This window comes from Camellia sinensis, chromosome 3, assembly GCF_055761805.1.
Source record: "Camellia sinensis isolate YWXY chromosome 3, ASM5576180v1, whole genome shotgun sequence".
NCBI classification, from domain to species: domain Eukaryota; kingdom Viridiplantae; phylum Streptophyta; class Magnoliopsida; order Ericales; family Theaceae; genus Camellia; species Camellia sinensis.
The window spans coordinates 116677908-116685629 of record NC_138963.1 but is presented as its reverse complement, the minus strand read 5'-3'; positions in this window follow the sequence as shown (position 1 = coordinate 116685629).

Below are 7722 nucleotides of genomic sequence, written 5' to 3'. Positions count from 1 at the left end.
TCACTCATATTAAATAAAACTATATATCTTTTTTATATTTAGGTTACCTCATATAAAATATCTTTCCCTTTTCAGTTCACTATAACCCACCCACTCACCATATTTGGTCACCCCCTAAAAAAACCCTACCCATATCTCTTTCTCTTGTTATCGTCTCTCTCCGATGATTGGGTCTCCAACAATGGATCCACCCTCTCATAATGATACATATATTCCTCTATCTCCAGTGCCTCTCATTTTTCTATCTTGTTCACTCAATATGTGGTTGTGAGGATGGAAATGGGGTGGTGGTGGAAGGGTTAAAGAGGGGAATGAAAGACAACAGACATAGGTTGGAGATGGTGAAGAGATTGGTGTAGCGTATAGGGGTTGGGAAGAGGAGGGCGATGGCGAGGATAAGCATGGCTAGTAGGTAGCGGGACGACCAGGGGGTGGAAGAGGGTAAGGAATGGGCTGGTTGGTAAAGGGGAAGATCAAGGAAGGTAACAGAGAGGTGGCGGTGGGTGGGGAACAAAGAATTTTTTCCTGAATCACATATATCCTTTCAACCATTTTACAACTGAAAGGAATATTATGATCTCCAAAAAATAATTGCCAGAAGAAAAAATTAAGCCCTTTCCAAACGGCTTCTATTTGACCGAAATTGTCAGAATACAAATCTTTGAAGATTGGTGTCATGGCCCGAACCCGCACCTATGGGTTAAAGGCATAACCGGCCAGTAATCAAAAGATTACCTATGGCCTCAAACCATATAAGACATAACTCATCAGAGTAAAGGGGCTAAATGGAAGAAATTTAAAACTTTTGTCCATAGAGCTGTGCATACATGGCACATCATAACAATCCATATACATACATGTTAATAACTCACGTCAAAATAGGTAATAACACAAAGTGCTGTACATACAGGATCATTTAAGTCTAAGTCAGTCAAACCCAAAGTTTATACACAAAAATAATCCAATATTTTTGCCCACTTAACAAAACCATAACAAAAAAGCAAAAGAGGCGAAGACAAGTCTCATGCGTGAGATGTTTGGGCTGACTCTCCAAAACTTTGATTGTTTCTAACATATTTCACCAAGGCTGGGTTTGGACGTTCCCTGGCTCACCTACATAGACATGAATGAGCGTGAGCGAAAGCCCAGTGAATAATATCAAATAAGGAAGATACATGAACAATCTTTGAAACAGTTACATCAGACAGCCTTAGGCCCAATTCATGTTTCTATTTAATGTATCACTCGACTAAAGTTCCGAACGTGTCAAACGGCCTCGGGCCCAATTAACTCATACCCGACGGCCTTTGGCTCAACCGTTCCTGTCCGACGGCCCTTGGCCCAATCATTCGTGTCAAACGGCCTTTGGCCCATTCATTCGTGTCATATGGCCTCTGGCCCATTCATTCATGCCATACGACCTCTGGCCCATTCATTCATATGTCATACGGCCTCTGGCCTATTCATTCATATGTCATAACAAATATTTGTCCCCAATTCAATGCAACAAACTTACAAGACTTATATAAAAGTAAGCAATTAGACAAATAACATACTTCAGATATCTTTATTAAGATATTACTCACAGTGTTCTGCCGATGGATTCACCCCGGAGCTCGACCCTACACATTTCATGAACACAATGGGTCACAAACAATTCAATCCGTTCTTAATTCATACACCTCTCTTAGGCTTCTTTCTTATCCTTTTAATTCATTCATAATGCTCAATGCATGCCTAAGAATACTTAGGAGTGGAAGAGAACGGAAAATAAAACATAGAACACCTTTACGAAATTTTTGAAACAGGGATCCCCACTCGAGCGTGGGTTCCGCCGCTCGAGCGGACCCTCATGGTCTGCAAAAGTACTGGTTGCCCCATTTTTACGCTCGAGCGTGAACTTGGACGCTTGAGCTGAAAGTCTCACTGCATGGCTCCCCGCTCAAGCGTGAATGTCTCCACTCGAGCAGACACCCATGTCTGCAAAACTTCTGGGAGCTCGTGTTTCCCACTCGAGCGGCGCCTTCCCCGCTCGAGCGGACATGCCAAATTCTGGAAAATCCAGAATTATTCTTGAGCTTCAAACTTGCATTCAAATCAACATATCTTGCATATTATGACTCAAACTTCACATATACATTTACTAACATGATCCAACACCAAATTCATTACATTATGAAGCTCAATTTCATGAATTAATCACATGCATGTCCCAAATTACACCAAACTTATTTGCAACATAACAATTTCATGTATTCAAAACTCATACTCTTATGAATTGTACATGCATGTGAGATATAGCTCTCATTCTCAATTCAAATGATGAAGAGATGACCAAAAGCATGAACTTCAATCAAAGATTCAACATGGATCATGTCTTTCAAGCTCAAACATACAAATTCATGGGAATTTTCTACATGCATGTGTATATTGACTCCCACTTTATCAAAATCAACTCATTTTCATCATAATCAATTAAATTCATGTTCTTGATCACCATTTAATCTTGAATTCACAAAATCACAAGCTCAAACCCATGAATTTACTCACCTAGGATCTTTAATCTTCACAAATTCTAGTTAAATCTTGAGTGTACCTTCAAGATCATCAAGCCTCTTGATCAACCTTCAATTTGAGCTCTCTCTCTCTAAGCCGGCCTCACTCTCCCTAAGGTATAAAATCTGAATTGAGCCTCAAACAACAAAATGAGAGTGTAATTGGCCCTTTATATAAGCTCCTCTTAAACACATTTCATTAATATGAAATAATTGAGCATTACACCATCAATTTAATCTATTTAATCTGACCCGAATCAATTTTCAATTAAATTTCACCGTAGGCTCTAAAAATTACGCTAATCACAATGGCTTAATCAATTTCGGGTTTTGTGGCCGATAAGGCCTTCAATTTAAATTCTAAAGCACACAATCAAACAGATTTTCCTATGGTGAACAGATAGAAATTCAAAACCACATATATTCATATAAATGGCACTCAAAATCGTATCAAACACATAGTCACATTCATAATAAAGATCAATTAGCATAATACGGAGCAGGGTTATCACAATTGGAGTTCAAACAAACTAAGGTAACCTTTCAAATTCATGTTTATTTTTGCAGCAGTTACTGTACCGAAACTAAATTTGTGCTTCAGTTGGAAAGAGTGAAGGCTCAATTTTATAATCTTTTAGGAAATGATGATGAAAGTATCCATTTTTGTATTTATTCATTTGTTGCAAATCAACTTAATAGCTACTAATTGAAAGAATTGAATTCTAAATCTATTTGGTTTATTGTTTCAATTCCTTCCTCTTTTCCCTTGACAAATTTTATTTCTGTTTAGGAATGATAACATAGCTTGTTGATTGAATGATTAGAACTTAAAATATTATTTAATATGTGTTCATGTGTTTATTTTTCTACTGTAATGCATGTGTTCTTTTTTCATGTAATATTTGAAGAAGCCAAATGAATGTTTTGCTTTTCTTTTGATGCATTACACAAATTGTTTATTTATTATTTTAAACAATTTATAGTTCAAATTAATTTTATTTCTCTATTATATAATAACGTTTATGTATTTTTTATTTATTTATTTATTTTTATTTTTTTGCAGATTTTTGGAGTTGAATCTCAACATTTCGGTGACTTGGTGCCTACATGCCCTTTTTGTTTTCTTGGATTTGTTGCACTCCTATTTGGTTGTCACTTGGTAATATTTTCACATTATTTATGGATATTATCATAGATGTCTTGAGAGAATATGTATGTTTTATTTCAACACATTGTATAAATTATTAATGGATGCTTTTAAATGCTTGCAAAATTATTATGTTAAGCTTGTAGGTTTTATTTGTTTGTTTTTAATTATGAACAATTTGATGTTGTATGTGTATATGATTATTATATTAAAAGGTTGTTAATTGAAATGTAAAATGTGCAATTTGAAAAAATAAACAATTTTTTTTTTTTTTTTTTTTTTTAAGAAAAAACATTCCCGGCGTTTTTATCTAAACGTTAGGAAAAATCTTGTTAGTGCTTGCAGACGATAACTAGTTGCTGGAGTTTTGCAAACACTTGGAATGAAACTCTGGCATTATTCCCAAGATCTATAAAACACCGAGAGCATTCCCGACATTGCTATTGCTGAGATTTGTCAAAATCGTCGAAAAAAATGCCGGGAATGCTTTTGCCAACGTTTTTGAGACTTTTACTATGATTTCAAAAATGCCAGGAAAATGTCTTTTTTTCTTGTAGTGTTGTGTGGCTTCTTTCTCTCTCTAACATCCTAGGATGAAGTGAGTAAAGGATCTTTTTCTCTCTCCAAGTGTGTTTTCCAAGTGAATATTAATTGAGCCTCTCATTAGACCTTAATCCAACTTTAAATCATTGGCCAAGATTTGATCTTAGGTAGGACAAAACAATCTTAACCCCTTTATTTTGAATTCCACACAATTATACACACTTATACACATATAAGTACACTTGCACAAAAGCAACTCAGTTTGCACAAGTATTAAGGTGGACTTTCTACTTTCATGAGTGTGTAAGTACAATACCTAGTTTGCGTAAGGAAAGGTGCCAAAAGGGGAAGAAGATGAGCACATGAGAGCTTGCAAGAGATAGGCTCATAGGATGCCAAAATGTATGTAAACAGTAATGATACATCCCTTTATTTTTGGACCCTTAAAATCAATCCCTAATGACATGGCAACCTATTATTGGATAGATTTTATATTTTTGTGAGGTTTTCAAGTGATGTGTCTTCACTAGGGGTTGGTTTAAGGATCCAAAAATAGGGGTCCAAAACATTTTTTGTACGTAAAATGCACTATTTGGGGTTTTGGACTTCTCTCCAAAACCCTAGCTCAAAATTGTATAGTTGGATATAGAAATTATACGTTTTATGTATTAGAATTGCGCGGAATTCATAGGGATGACTCAAATAAATAAAATACACATAAATAATAAAAAATTAAAAATTATCAGGCTTAGAAAATCCATCTCTTAGATCTCATATCAGTCTAGGCCCGAGTGCACTCAAATAGAGACAATTGTTGTACTGTCACACCCGAAATCCGGACATGACCCCTAAACACAAAACCATAACCATATAGAATAAAAGAAATAGTAGTCCCTTGACATAAATAAATCAAAACAAGATCTAATCACAAGTGTAACTCAGGAAAACCTACCCTAATCAATGCCATCCATATATCTAGTAGGACACAAACAACTGACATAACAATATAACCCCAATGAGTCTCAACCAAATTGTATGCACAAAATTGACATAACAATCTAAAAGTAATAAATGAATGTCCTAGAGGTCCATAAAATAGAATCCATCTTGAGACATGAATCCACTATCTTTTTCTCATCTGAAAATGTTTAAAAACTAAGTCAGCTGCTAGCTGAATGAGAATAAGCATGGATAGTAAATACAGTTATGAAAATAGGGTTCCATTCCGAAACAAGATGTATATAACATAAACTAGATTGACATATAGTTTTGATAAAGACAATACGATTAAAAAATAAGATTCCATAGTTTAAATAAAAATATCAATGTCTCCCAAGAATACAACAAACGAGTTTCTCCATTTAAAACAGACAACAACATAATCATATTTATAAGCTGAGTACCAAGAATAACAAATAACATGCCATAGAGTTCTCAAGGCAACTAGCCTGTTGGATCCAATATCGAACTAAGAGTCATCCTCGGGATGGCAATCTAGGCATTTTCTCTAAGACGATTCGATTGAAGGTCACCTATCCTAGTGCAAGTCTATTCCTTACAATCGTTGAGCACTAGAGTCATCACAGTCCAACCTAGATTTGTTCCCTAGTAGTCAAAGTCACCATACACAGTGGAATAAATTTCTTGGACTTCTATATATATATGGTCCCAATAAGCAATACAACTTAGTTTTGCAAAACATGGCAACTCACCATTATAAACATGAGACCATAGCAAATAGTTTACAGTATGCCAAGTTTACACATGTTTTAGAAATAGCTCAGTTCCAATAATATAAAAATAATTTAACCAATACTGTTTGATCACGAAAAAAAATAATATAGTTTTCAAATAGTTTTAGGAAAGTGGAACATTTATAAAAATACATAGCATGCAACTACTTACCTAAAAATGGAATAATATAATCCTTGAACCGAATATGAAAGTTCAACTAGTACCTTGAACCAAGTACGAAAACTACACATCACTATTAACTCAAAAATACTAAAATGAATTATAAATAAAGTAACCCCAAGCTAAAGTGTACTAATATGGCTCAACCCAACTCACCATTGCTCTTAAATAATACCTAAGTTTATGTTCTTCAAGGTCCAAAATTACGCACAACATGGGTTATAACAACCCTCATTTTGCCTTAGTCATATTCATGAGAATTTACATGATTTTAGTTTGTTAAGATTGCATTTTCTAAACTTTGATATTTTGTCAAAGTATGGGATATTGTCTTGTTTTGATGCTATTGTGTTTTGCTTAAATATAAGATCCATGTTTTGTTCCATGCTTTGTGTGTTGAACCTAGGCTATATACCTTTGCTATCTCACACCTAGGTCACACCTTTGAACCTCTTACACCTAAGTCGTTGAGCGTCATCAACACCTAGGACCATCTTGAAACCATCTTAGCTGACCTCCACCTTCACTATCGCACCTAGGCCAAGGTGTTCATTACCTAGGCATCCAATGTCTTTGATCCTTTAACCTTGCAGTCATGTTGGATACCTTCTTGCTGAGTTGTGTACCTTAGCCAACACCTAGCAACCTTGTTCCATGTCATGTATAACCTAGGCTGAGGTATGTCACACCTAGGCCAAGTGTCACCCCTCCTAGCTGAGGTCAAGGAGACCTTACATGTATGAAGCCTATGAATTGATCCAGGATCTTGCCTTGTCAGAAGTACCCATGCCACCTTGTTGTATACACTTTGACCTGCTCTTGTCCTTTTATTATGGTACCTTTTTTTAGGGGATTTAACTAGATGATGTCACGTGTCCCAATAGTGGGTTTAAGTCAGTTAGTAGTTGAGAACCCATATCATTTGTCATATCTTGGCCTTGAAGAGAAAGAAAGGCTCTAGGAAGAAGAAGTTCTTGGGGGGAAGCTAGATTTTCCAAGCTCGATTATTAGACTTTGGACCATTTGATTGCGTTTTGAGATTAGATTCTTGATCTATTTTTGTTGTTTTTTTATGTTAATCTAATCGCATTGCATGATCTAGCATGATTCATAAGCCATGCATTGATTTAAGGTTTTGTTTTAGAGAGAGAAAGTGATGTTCTTGTGTTCAAAAAGAAAAACCTTGTTTTGATCTAAAAGTTTGTATCAAGTTCTATGTTTTTTCTGTTTGTTTTCATGAAATTTTCAAGCATGGGAACATGTCCATATTTTCGAACTCATATCATGAAATCCTAGATTTTGAATAAGAAGTATGATTTTTAGCATTCATGTTCTTCAAGGAGAAACCCAAATTACCAGATTTCATTATCCCCTAAGTGTGGTCACCGAGACCTACTCTTGTCCAACTTCCACACCAAGGCCAAGCATTGAATGTCACCTTGGCCTACCTTGCATGATCACTTGCACCTTGATCTACCGACCACTGCACACCTAGGCCGACGACAATACATCTTTGTCGACACCTTGTAACACCTCAACTAGGGAGAGCACACCTTGGCCAAG